The following is an 11,813-nucleotide window of genomic DNA, read 5'->3' on the forward strand; positions in this document are numbered from 1 at the left end:
CCATTATTACAGCAGCTTACATTTCCCCTGATGCTGATGCCAGGCTTGCTATGAAAGAACTTTATGCGGCCATCAGTAAACAACAGATTGTTCACCCGGAAGCTGTGTTTATTGTTGCGGGAGATTTTAATCACTCAAACTTAAAGGCCGTGCTCCCAAAATTTCTTCAGCATGTTTCATGTCACACCAGAAGGAAAAAAACATTAGACCATGTATACACAAACATGGCTGGAGCTTACGTTGCGACCCCCCTCCCCCACCTGGGACAGTCAGGTCACCTTTCTTTGTTCCTCACCCCCAAATATGCACCCCTCATCGATCGAGTGAAGCCATCAGTGAGAACCATCAAGGTGTGGCCCGCAGAGGCAGATGTCACACTTCAGGAAAAAGTTTTTACACACAGACTAGAGTTCATTTGCTTCTCAGGCCACCAGTGACACTCACACAGACATCGACTGCTACAACTCTTCTGTACTGGATTACTTCAGTTCGACCATAGACAGTGTTACTACCCAGAAACAGATCATCACATACCCAAATCAGAAGCCATGGATGAACAAGGAGGTGCGCCTCCTGCTGAAGGCACGCACTACTCAGACACTCAGGCCTACAGCACATCCAGAGCTAACCTGAAGAGGGACATCAAAAAGGCCAAGCAATGTTACAAGCTAAAGATAGAGGAGCATTTTTCCAACTCTGCCCCTCGACGCATGTGGCAAGGCATCCAGGCGATCGGTGATTACAAATCCTCCCACTCCACCCCCGCTGCCACAGATGTCCTCTTCTTGAATGAGCTTAATGTCTTTTATGCTCACTTTGAGAGAGACAACAAAGAAACTGCCACAAAGTTCAAACTCTCGGCTGATCACTCTCCAATCACACTCTCCTGCACAGATGTCTGCAATGCACTGAGCCGGGTCAGCGCACACAAAGCCGCTGGACCAGACAACATCCCTGGACGCGTACTCAGGGCATGTGATGAGCAGCTCGCTGGGGTCTTTACTGACATCTTCCACCTGTCTCTTGCCCAAGCAGCTGTTCCCACAGGCTTTAAATGCATCTCCATTGTGCCATTACCAAAACACTTCAACCCAACATGCCTGAACAACTACCGCCCTGTAGCATGAAGTGCTTTGAGCGGCTGGCCCTGGCACACCTGAAGGACTCTTTGCCATCCACATTAGACCCTCACCAGTTTGCCTACCGCAGCAATAGGAGCACAGAAGATGCAGTTTCCATGGCACTGCACTCTGTGCTCACACACTTGGACAATAAGAACACTTACGCACATATGCTGTTTGTTGACTTCAGCTCAGCATTTAATACCATCATTCCATCCAAGTTAATAGCCAAACTTGCAGATCTGGGCATTAACACCTCCACCTGCAACTGGATCTGGGACTTTCTGACCAACAGACCCCAGCAGGTACGATCTGGCTCTATCTGCTCCAACACCATCACACTCAACACCACAGGGCTGTGTGCTGAGACCATTCCTCTACTCCCTCTTCACCTCCGACTGCAGGCCTGTGAATGGATCCAACTCCATCATCAAGTTTGCAGATGACACTAATGTGATTGGTGATTGGACTTCATGAAAGATTGGACTTCATGAAAGAGTCAAGAGGCACACAATGACACCACCCACATCAATGGGATGGCTGTTGAGCGCGTCTCCAGTTTCAAGTTCCTGGGGATCCACATCTCGGCAGACTTGTCCTGGACTACCAACACCTCCAGCCTGGTGAAGAAGGCTCACCTGCGTCTCTTTTTCCTGAGGACACTAAAGAAAAATCAGCTCTCCTCGGATATCCTGGCGCAATAGAAAGCATCCTGACCAACTGTGCACAAGGCACTGCAGCGTGTGGTGAAAACTGCCCAGCGCATCACAGGGACTTTACTTTTTTCCAGCCATGGTGGACATCCAAAAGAAACGCTGTCTGTGTCGAGCTCGCAGCATTCTTGAAGACTCCTCTCATCCCGCCCATAGACTGTTTTCTCTTTTGCCCTCCTGCAGGTGTTTCAGGACCAGGACCAGTCGAATAAAGAACAACTTTTTTCCTAGAGCTGTCTCTTTACTGAACTCTGCCCCTCGCTGATACACTACCACATTTCCCCCCACACCTCACACTTTTAGAGCTGTCTCTTTACTGAACTCTGCTCCTCGCTGATACACTACCACATTCCCCCCCCACACACTTTGTTATTGCACTAATGGACTGTTTACACAAACCTATGCTCATTTGCACACTGCTCTCTTTGTATTGCTGCTCACCATTAACTTATTACCATTGTATATATACTCGTTTTCTGTTTATAGTTATAGCAATATATTATGTTCACATCCTTCTGTAAATTTCTGTTTATAGTAATAGGCATCTGTAAAACATGTTCATAGTACATATATACTCATCTGTATATTGTATTCATAGTACATATATATTCATATTCAAAGTACATATACATCTGTAAATTACAGTTTATAGTCCTATATTACCATTCTATTTAACTTATGTATATCATGTAACACTGTATATCCTGCACTTGCTGTTATTGCACTCTGGTTAGTCCCAAACTGCATTTCGTTGCCTTGTACTTGTACATGTGTAATGACAATAAAGTTGAATCTAATATAATAACTGTTCATATAGAGAAGCATATTTTTATGGAAAACCGTTGAAAAAAGTGCAATAAGTGAACGAAAAAGTTTTATGATTTCCATGTTTGGCAAAAATATGTTGTTTTTTTTCCATATAAATATGTAATAACTTGGTAAAATCTGAAATTATATAAACAAAGGAATAATTTAATGAAAACTGTTAAAAAAATGTGAAATAAATCAATAAAAAAAGTGAAATGACAAGTTTTTGACATTTATTGTGAAAAATGACTTTTCATTAGCATCATTTAACTAAAAGCCATTTAAAATAGCAAACATTCAATGCAAAACGTGATTTGACAATGTTTTGTAGATAGACTTTTTTAAAAAATAAAATATGTATTGTTTTGATAAACTATATAATTTTCTATTCATAATCATAAATTCATTAACAAAAAAAGTTAACCTTTACCATAAAAATGAGTAATTGTGGATCATGATCCATATGATCATGGAAAACTTTAAAAAAAATGCCAGAGTGACGTGGGGCCGCCTTCCCGTGGGCGCAGGAGGGACCGTAAGGGACGGTGCTGTGAGGATTGGGCAGCAGTATACATTTTAGTTTTCATAATCATACTTTCAAAAAAACTCATAAAAACTGCAAAAAGTGAGTTAAAATGGTTAGAAAGACATTATTACTCAAAAACGTAACAAAAGCACTTTTTTGGCAAAACCTTTTACGTGCTGCCAAGAATGAGTTTCTTATACACTGAAAATGCGATTCCGCAAGTCTCAGGCTTCTAGGACGAAGAGAAAGCGGTTTTTTGAACCAAGCGTATTTGCACAAAAAGCATGTACTTGCCGATTATTATTTTACATGTTTATGATGAGATAAAATATTAGAAAACAATTTCTGCCCCAAATATGACATTTTTCATATAAATATTATTGGTTTTTCAAAAAGTATACATTTTAATTTTCATAATCATACTTTCAAAAAAACTCATAAAAACTGCAAAAAGTGAGTGAAAAATGGTTAGATAAACAAAATTAATCAAAAACGTAACAGCACATATTTGGCAAAGCCTTCTACGTGCTGTCAAGGATGAATTTCTTATACACTGAAAATGCGATTCCGCAAGTCTCAGGCTTCTAGGACGAAGAGAAGGCGGTTTTTTGAACCAAGCGTATTTGCACAAACAGCATGCACTTGCCCATTATTATTTTACATATTTTTGATGAGATTTGATATAACAAAACATTTTCTGAACAAAATTTGACATTTGTCATATAAATATTATAGTTATTTCAAAAATTTAAATTTTCATATCTATTATTATAATTTCATAAAAACTGCAAAAAGTGAATAAAAATTGGTTAGAAAGTCATAATTAATCGAAAACGTAACAACAGCACATATTTTGCAAAGCCTTTTAGGTGCTGTCAAAAATGAATTTCTTATACACTGAAAATGCGATTCCGCAAGTCTCAGGCTTCTAGGACGAAGAGAAAGCGGTTTTTTGAACCAAGCGAATTTGCACAAACAGCATGCACTTGCCCATTAGTATTTTACATATTTTTGATTAGATAAAATATTAGAAAATAATTTCTGCCCAAAATATGACTTTTTTCATTCAAATATTATGTTTTTCAAAAAGTATACATTTTATTTTCATAATCATAATTTCAAAAAAACTCATAAAAACTGCAAAAAGTGAGTGAAAAATGGTTAGAAAAACACAATGAATCAAAAACGTAACAAAAGCACTTTTTTGGCAAAGCCTTCTACGTGCTGTCAAAAATGAGTTTCTTATACACTGAAAATGCGATTCCGCAAGTCTCAGGCTTCTAGGACGAAGAGAAAGCGGTTTTTTCAACCAAGCGTATTTGCACAAACATCATTCCATTGCCCATTATTATTTTACATATTTTTGATGGGATTTGATATAATAAAACATTATCTGACTAAAATATGACATTTGTCGTATAAATATTATAGTTTTTCAAAAATAAATATATTTTTTATTTTCAAAATCATAATTTCATAAATACTGCAAAAAGTGAATAAAAATGGGTTAGAAAGTCATAATTAATCGAAAACGTAACAACAGCACATATTTGGCAAAAGCCTTTTAGGTGCTGTCAAAAATGAGTTTCTTATACACTGAAAATGCGATTCCGCAAGTCTCAGGCTTCTAGGACGAAGAGAAAGCTGTTTTTTGAACCAAGCGTATTTGCACAAACAGCATACACTTGCCCATTATTATTTTACATATTTTTGATGAGATTTGATATAACAAAACATTTTCTGACCAAAATTTGACATTTGTCATATAAATATTATAGTTATTTCAAAAATTTAAATTTTCATATTCATAATTATAATTTCAAAAAAACTGCAAAAAGTGAGTAAAAATGGTTAGAAAGACATTATTACTCAAAAACGTAACAAAAGCACTTTTTTGGCAAAACCTTCTACGTGCTGTCAAAAATGAGTTTCTTATACACTGAAAATGCGATTCCGCAAGTCTCAGGCTTCTAGGACGAAGAGAAAGTGTTTTTTTCAAACAAGCGTATTTGCACAAACAGCATACACTTGCCCATTATTATTTTACATATTTTTGATGAGATTTGATATAACAAAACATTTTCTGACCAAAATTTGACATTTGTCATATAAATATTATAGTTATTTCAAAAATTTAAATTTTCATATTTATAATTATAATTTCATAAAAACTGCAAAAAGTGAGTGAAAAATGGTTAGATAAACAAAATGAATCAAAAACGTAACAGCACATATTTGGCAAAGCCTTCTACGTGCTGTCAAGAATGAATTTCTTACATGACAATGACCCGAAGCACACAGCCAGGATAACCAAGGAGTGGCTCTGTAAGAAGCATATCAAGGTTCTGGCGTGGCCTAGCCAGTCTCCAGACCTAAACCCAATAGAGAATCTTTGGAGGGAGCTCAAACTCCGTGTTTCTCAGCGACAGGCCAGAAACCTGACTGATCTAGAGAAGATCTGTGTGGAGGAGTGGGCCAAAATCCCTCCTGCAGTGTGCAAACCTGGTAAAAAACTACAGGAAACGTTTGACCTCTGTAATTGCAAACAAAGGCTACTGTACCAAATATTAACATTGACTTTCTCAGGTGTTCAAATACTTATTTGCAGCTGTAGCATACAAATAAATAGTTAAAAAATCATATATTGTGTTTTCTGGATTTTTCTTTTAGATTATGTCTCTCACAGTGGACATGCACCTACAATGACAATTTCAGACCCCTCCATGATTTCTTAGTGGGAGAACTTGCAAAATAGCAGGGTGTTCAAATACTTATTTTCCTCACTGTATATATATATATATATATATATATATATATATATATATATATATATATATATATATATATATATATATATATATATATATATATATATATATATATATATATATATATGTATTTGCCATTGTTTTAGAAAAAAAGATTCACTAATCAATAATCTAATCTACATAAGGTTAGCTCCAGTTATAACCCACCTGAAGCCGGTAGATCCTGTAATTCCTATATTTGGACAATTAAGGTAAGTGGTGTTTAAAATTTTCTTCTGAAATGGGCATTTTCTCAGGCTCCTTTGTTCTGTCCATTAACTCCAAATTTCCTTTGATTATTATTACTCATTAAACTCATGATTATTTAGTGTTGTAGTTGGTGGAGGTCATTTTCAACTAATTTGTAGACAACTGTATCTAATGATTATTTTTTACAAAAAGTTACAAATCTAACGAGTTATAAATCTTTGTTGGCAAATATATTTTTTTCTTTGTATATTAACTAATTCTTTTGGCTGTATTTATTCTATATGAGTAAACTACTGTGTAGTTTTATTCATACCAAAATGTCGTATTTTATAAGCTCAGTAAAAAGTATTTTGCAGCCTAGCACTTCTACAAATACAACTACAAAGAGCCATGAGAAGTAACAAATCATCTAGAGTACAAGTACCTGAAATCTATACTTTAGTACAGTACAGTACTTAGCCTTACAATAACACACTTCATTTTCATCACTGACTGGTTGTTTTTCTATGTATGTGAAAATAGAGACTACACTTTGGTTATATTTATAAAATGACAAAAAGCTGATTTTATTACACACTTTAGATTTAGGGTTTAGGTCACTGGTTCACTGTCAAGAAAAAAAGGTTTTTACATTACAGTTCATCATCAGAATTTTCAAAGTCACTGTCACTGTCATAGTCATCAGCTGACGATTTGTTTTAAAAGTTGATGTTCAAGCACAGAGTTTCTGTGTTTTGGAACCATTATGTTGTATTTCTCCACAACCGATGTAAGAATCCCCTTCTCTTCCCTGATCTTGCGGTGGATCCTGGCACGACCTTTGTTGCCATCTGTATCTTTATAGAAACGCTGGGAACGCCTCTTGATACTCGCCACCAGCACCAATTCTGCTGGCCAAATCATCAACATCACTTGTGGTTGTTGCTGAGAAGAAACTACAACAAGAGTAACAATTACAATTGATGACAACTAAATGTATTACTAGAAACATAAATATACACAGTATACACACACACTAGTCATTTTCTCACCGTCTGCCCACTCCTTTACATCATTGACCCAGTCTTCCAATTGGCTCACTGTCACTGTCAGGCCGACCTTCATGCACTCTAGGTTTTGCAACTGGCTTTGCAGAGCTTTCGTGGTCTGAAATGACAAGAAATCTCAGATAGTATAAAAACAAACAAATCTTTAAAATACAGGGTTAATTAAAAAAGAAAACTCCAGCCAAGTCACAAGTATTATATTCACAATCAACTTGGATAACTCACGGTCACTGACTCATTCCATGACAATGCTTGAGAACTGAAGCAATGCGTCATGATATCGGTTCATTCGTTTTGAATAACCCTGTACAGCTTAAAAAATTAATGACATTCATTACTAAGCATCTAGAACTAATTCTACTGATTCTATCTTACCTTCTGATATCGGCGGCTCAGTGCGGTGGCCAAATTGTTGAACTTTTGTTGATTCCAGTGCATAGCCATGAGAGTCAGCATGTCTGTGCGTCCTGCAAACACAGAAAATATCATGTTAACATATTCCCCCTGAAATGATGTAACAAGTGCAGTAGAAGGTCATTTTACCTGCTTTAGACATGTGTTTTGTGGTCACTGCAATCCTGGGGAGGAAAGCATTGCACTGTTCCACCTCCTCTCCTAGTGTTAAACCAGCCCCATCCTGATATGCTCCACTCCATTTTACCTGATTAGGAATGAAAAATAATAGTATAATGCTGAGAACGGCAAAAAATCCCCCCCCGTACATATTTAACGCACAGAGTAGCACTCCATGCCGACACACCGCAAGCTCCAGTCCCTCCTTGTCTACCTTGCTAGCAGATCTTTGGGAAGTCTCTCTGGCTGCTGACCACTCGCCTCCACAAACACCTCTTCCACTGACCTATAATATAGAAAATAGTTGATGAAAATAAGACTCTCGTTAACAAAATTTGTAGTTGGAGGCAATTGTACTCCTGAATAAAGTCTAATCATCTGCGATTTTACAGTACATGTTTGGATGCCTCGTGACTGTAGTCCACAAATCTTGTCAGATCTTCATCCTTAGCTATAAAGACGTCTTCAAAGATGGCCTGTTCTTCAGATCTATACAAAAAAAACCCAAAAAAACAGGTACACAAAAGTTAGAGACATTGTAATCTAATTTAACTTTACTGTGCACATTAAAGGATATTTTTTCTTATTAATATTGTTTCAACAGCATTATGCACAGTTTTGGTTTACCTAGCTGCATTCTTGAAACGGTAAAACTTGCGGTTTCCATCTACTGAAACTGCCAGAATATCTGGGGTGCATGCAGGACAGATGAAAGGCTGATTTGCAGATTTTGTCCACCTCAAAACGGACAGCCTCCCACTCAAAAAAGCTTTTCTGAAAACTGTCTGTGGAGATCTTGCCAGTCTATAAAAAGTAAGGAAATCAACAGATAATAATGTAAAACAAATGCATTAGCATCAAACACCTTTCAACCCAGAATACAGAAAGAACCAATACTGTAGGATAAATAAATGTAATACTCACACGACCAAAGCGGACAGTTCGCTGATCCAGCATTCTTGAAAAAGCTTGGCAGGACAGTTCGGGTGCTGCTATCTTCATTTCTTCAAATGAAAAAAAGACATCTGTGGCATAAATTGTGTTCAGGGTCACAGGCCAGTAGTCACCTGAATTAACTTGACCACTCCAGCAGCCCAAGTGGCTTGGCATGTCCACAACTCAACTCAGGCATGCTTAGATCATATCGTCCTGAAAAAAATAAAAAACATTTCCACTTTAAAGTAAACCTTAAATGATTAATCAGGTCTTGGATTATTTCAACCTTTTTTTACATGACTTTGTATACTTGTTAAACATTACTCAAAAGTCATGTGTAGATCTTACATACAGACCTGTGCCAAACCTATGGAGGTAGAGCATGTATAGATTTTTATCTTCACACACTTACCATTCATTGTGATCACAGCAACAGTATTCCCTGGGCTGACCCTCAATGACTCTGGTGAACAACCGCAAATTTTGTCAGGAACCTCCACGGGCACATGGCGCACTGAACAAGATTGAACGTGAATTAAGATCATTTGGATTGACTGAGTAATATAACATTGGAACGATTCTACGGTATTGCAGTGCATTGCCAAAAAAGTATACAGAGATGCTCAAAAAGCTGACTGACATGAAGTGTACACATAAATTCAATATCAAACAACAAGAGACAAAAAGGCATATTTAAATAGTAATGCTTATGAGGACTAACAATTCCTAGAATAATATTTATGTTGTCCAGACACAAAGGAGAACTTACCACAATGGGAAAGAGCCTTAACTACAACAAAAGTTATGGAGGCAATGGCTGGTAAAATCCAGGAGTCATGGCATCTCGGTTATGGAGAACATGTCTGGTGTACATGATGACATCACATTCAGCACAAAAGAAGGGGCGTGGTCGACAGTCACAACACCGGACAGCAGCTGGATTGCTTCCACACAGTTGGCAGATGCGTGTTACCACATTTTCTCGTGCCACAGCCGTGTTCACCAGGCGGGGTCTCTCTGCCCTCCACTTCTCTAAAATGAGACTTTGTCTTGTACTCCAGTTTGAGGAAACTAGAAGAGGATCTCTTGAGGTTCCAAGAGCTGATGCATCATCATCTAAAGAATCGCTCAGTGAGTGCTGGAGATCTTGCATGAAACACTCTGTTAAAATAGTATGGAATATTAAACATACACACATACACACATTATGTGTGTGTGTATATATATATATATATATATATATATATATATATATATATATATATATATATATATATATATATATATATATATATATATATATATAAAATGTAATTTACAGAATGAAGTACACACCAACATTCTCTGGAGAAAAGGTCACCTTACAGTTAGTGTCAGGAGCACTGATGTGAGGATCAGTTTTCCGAATGTGATCAGCTGTACCACATAAAAACAATAAAGAACAACATTCCGAACATTTACAACTTGTCCCACAATTTTATTTCCCTTATTACCAGCATAAAATGGTCTAAGCTCACTGTTTAACATTTAGTCGAGAGGACTAGAAGACTTTTTATTTCCCAAACCTAAATGTAGACATTTCAATTGCTTGCAGTTATTGTCTATAGGTTGTCAAATAGATGAGGATAGCAAAAAAAAAATGCTTGCTGTAGAAGCAGATAATAAAAAAACAAGCTGGTTGGCCACTGACAACACACTCAGAACAAACTGCTTCGAACAAATCTTACCAAGACCAATCATTTAGTGAAGCTTATACTTCTTTACACAAAGACAATTTAGTTCCATGTTAAAAATGTGCTTCTGAAAATAAAAAAAACTTGCTTCTGGTTTGATTGTTTCCATCATATTCCTTGTTTGATACATTCATAAGTGCCTAAACAATCCAGATATTCAATATATCTTGAATGAGAAATTATACTGACCCTCGTTTGACTGATTCCTGCTTGATCTTGGTCTTGCATAGACAATGTTTCCATCACTGTCTCTCTTTCTCCAATGTACCCTTGGTTCAGGTGTTTTTACTGGTGCTGCTTCCTCCTTTCCCTGCAGCTCTTGAAGTAAGTCATCAAGACTTTGGAGCTCATCATTGATTTCTTGATGTCCAACCAGGTTATCCAGCAGCATAAACTGTTCTTGTAGTTCTGAATCACTCATGGTGAGGGGCAAAAACAGAAACAGACAAAAAGACAGACAGATACAACAACAAGAACAGATGTAAACAGTGAGAGAGAAAGAGACAGAGAGAGAGGGTGAGAGGGAGAGAGAGAGAGAGAGAAAAAGAGAGAGAGAGAGAGAGAGAGAGAGAGAGAGAGAGAGAGAGAGAGAGAGAGAGAGAGAGAGAGAGAGAGAGAGAGAGAGAGAGAGAGAGAGAGAGAGAGGAGGATAACAAGACAGACTTGGCTCTTAAAAGTGCCTTTTGCTATTTTGTGTGTGTATGTGTGTGTGTGTGTGTGTGTGTGTGTGTGTGGTGAGGGGATTAAAATAAAAGAGGAATGTTGGTAGCTGGCAAATCTGAAAGACCTAATGAGACAAAAAAAGAAAGATTTAGAATTCAGAATTGAATACCTTACATTTTTACCATTATTTTCTTCATCAGTGTTGGCAGATTGGGCAGTTTGTGATGGTTTTAAGTTGTACTATGTGGGATGAAATGAGATTAGACAGGTGGGATTTTGTTATTTCTGATGTGCCAAATGACAGACATGGAAAATAGTTTACAACGTAGTTACAACCTAACCTTCTTTAGACAAGAACACTTAATTTGCTTAATTATATTGTAAATATGCCTTGCTCAAGGGCTCAACAGTGGCAGCTTGGCAGTGCTGGGGCTTGAACCCCTGACTTTATGATCAGTAACCCAGAGCCTTAACCACTGGATCAGCACTGCCGTTATTTGCTAAGATTAGGTTATTGCTAAGATTTGTGCATTTACTAGAGTTTTTTGTGTGTATTTGGGAACAATTACTGGAAAACACACCAATCTGGCAACACTGTTCCTCATCTGAACATTTATAAATGGCTAAGGTATTAAAGTGCTACTGTCAGTTTGGTAACTTAAAACACAATTTACAAAT

General features: G+C 37.2%; 1 long non-coding RNA gene across 1 annotated transcript; it reads right to left on the reverse strand.

Moving 5' to 3' along the window:
* Nucleotides 1-9,556: 9,556 nt before the first annotated feature.
* Nucleotides 9,557-10,810, reverse strand: LOC310716194. Its single transcript, XR_014530531.1, has 3 exons — nucleotides 10,662-10,810; nucleotides 10,075-10,155; nucleotides 9,557-9,898 (listed from the first exon to the last, which is right to left on the reverse strand). It is a non-coding gene; the product is annotated as an uncharacterized lncRNA (long non-coding RNA).
* Nucleotides 10,811-11,813: the final 1,003 nt, after the last annotated feature.

The sequence above is a fragment of the Silurus aristotelis genome (genome assembly GCF_946808225.1).
Source record: "Silurus aristotelis genome assembly, chromosome: 20".
Classification (NCBI taxonomy): Eukaryota; Metazoa; Chordata; class Actinopteri; order Siluriformes; family Siluridae; genus Silurus; species Silurus aristotelis.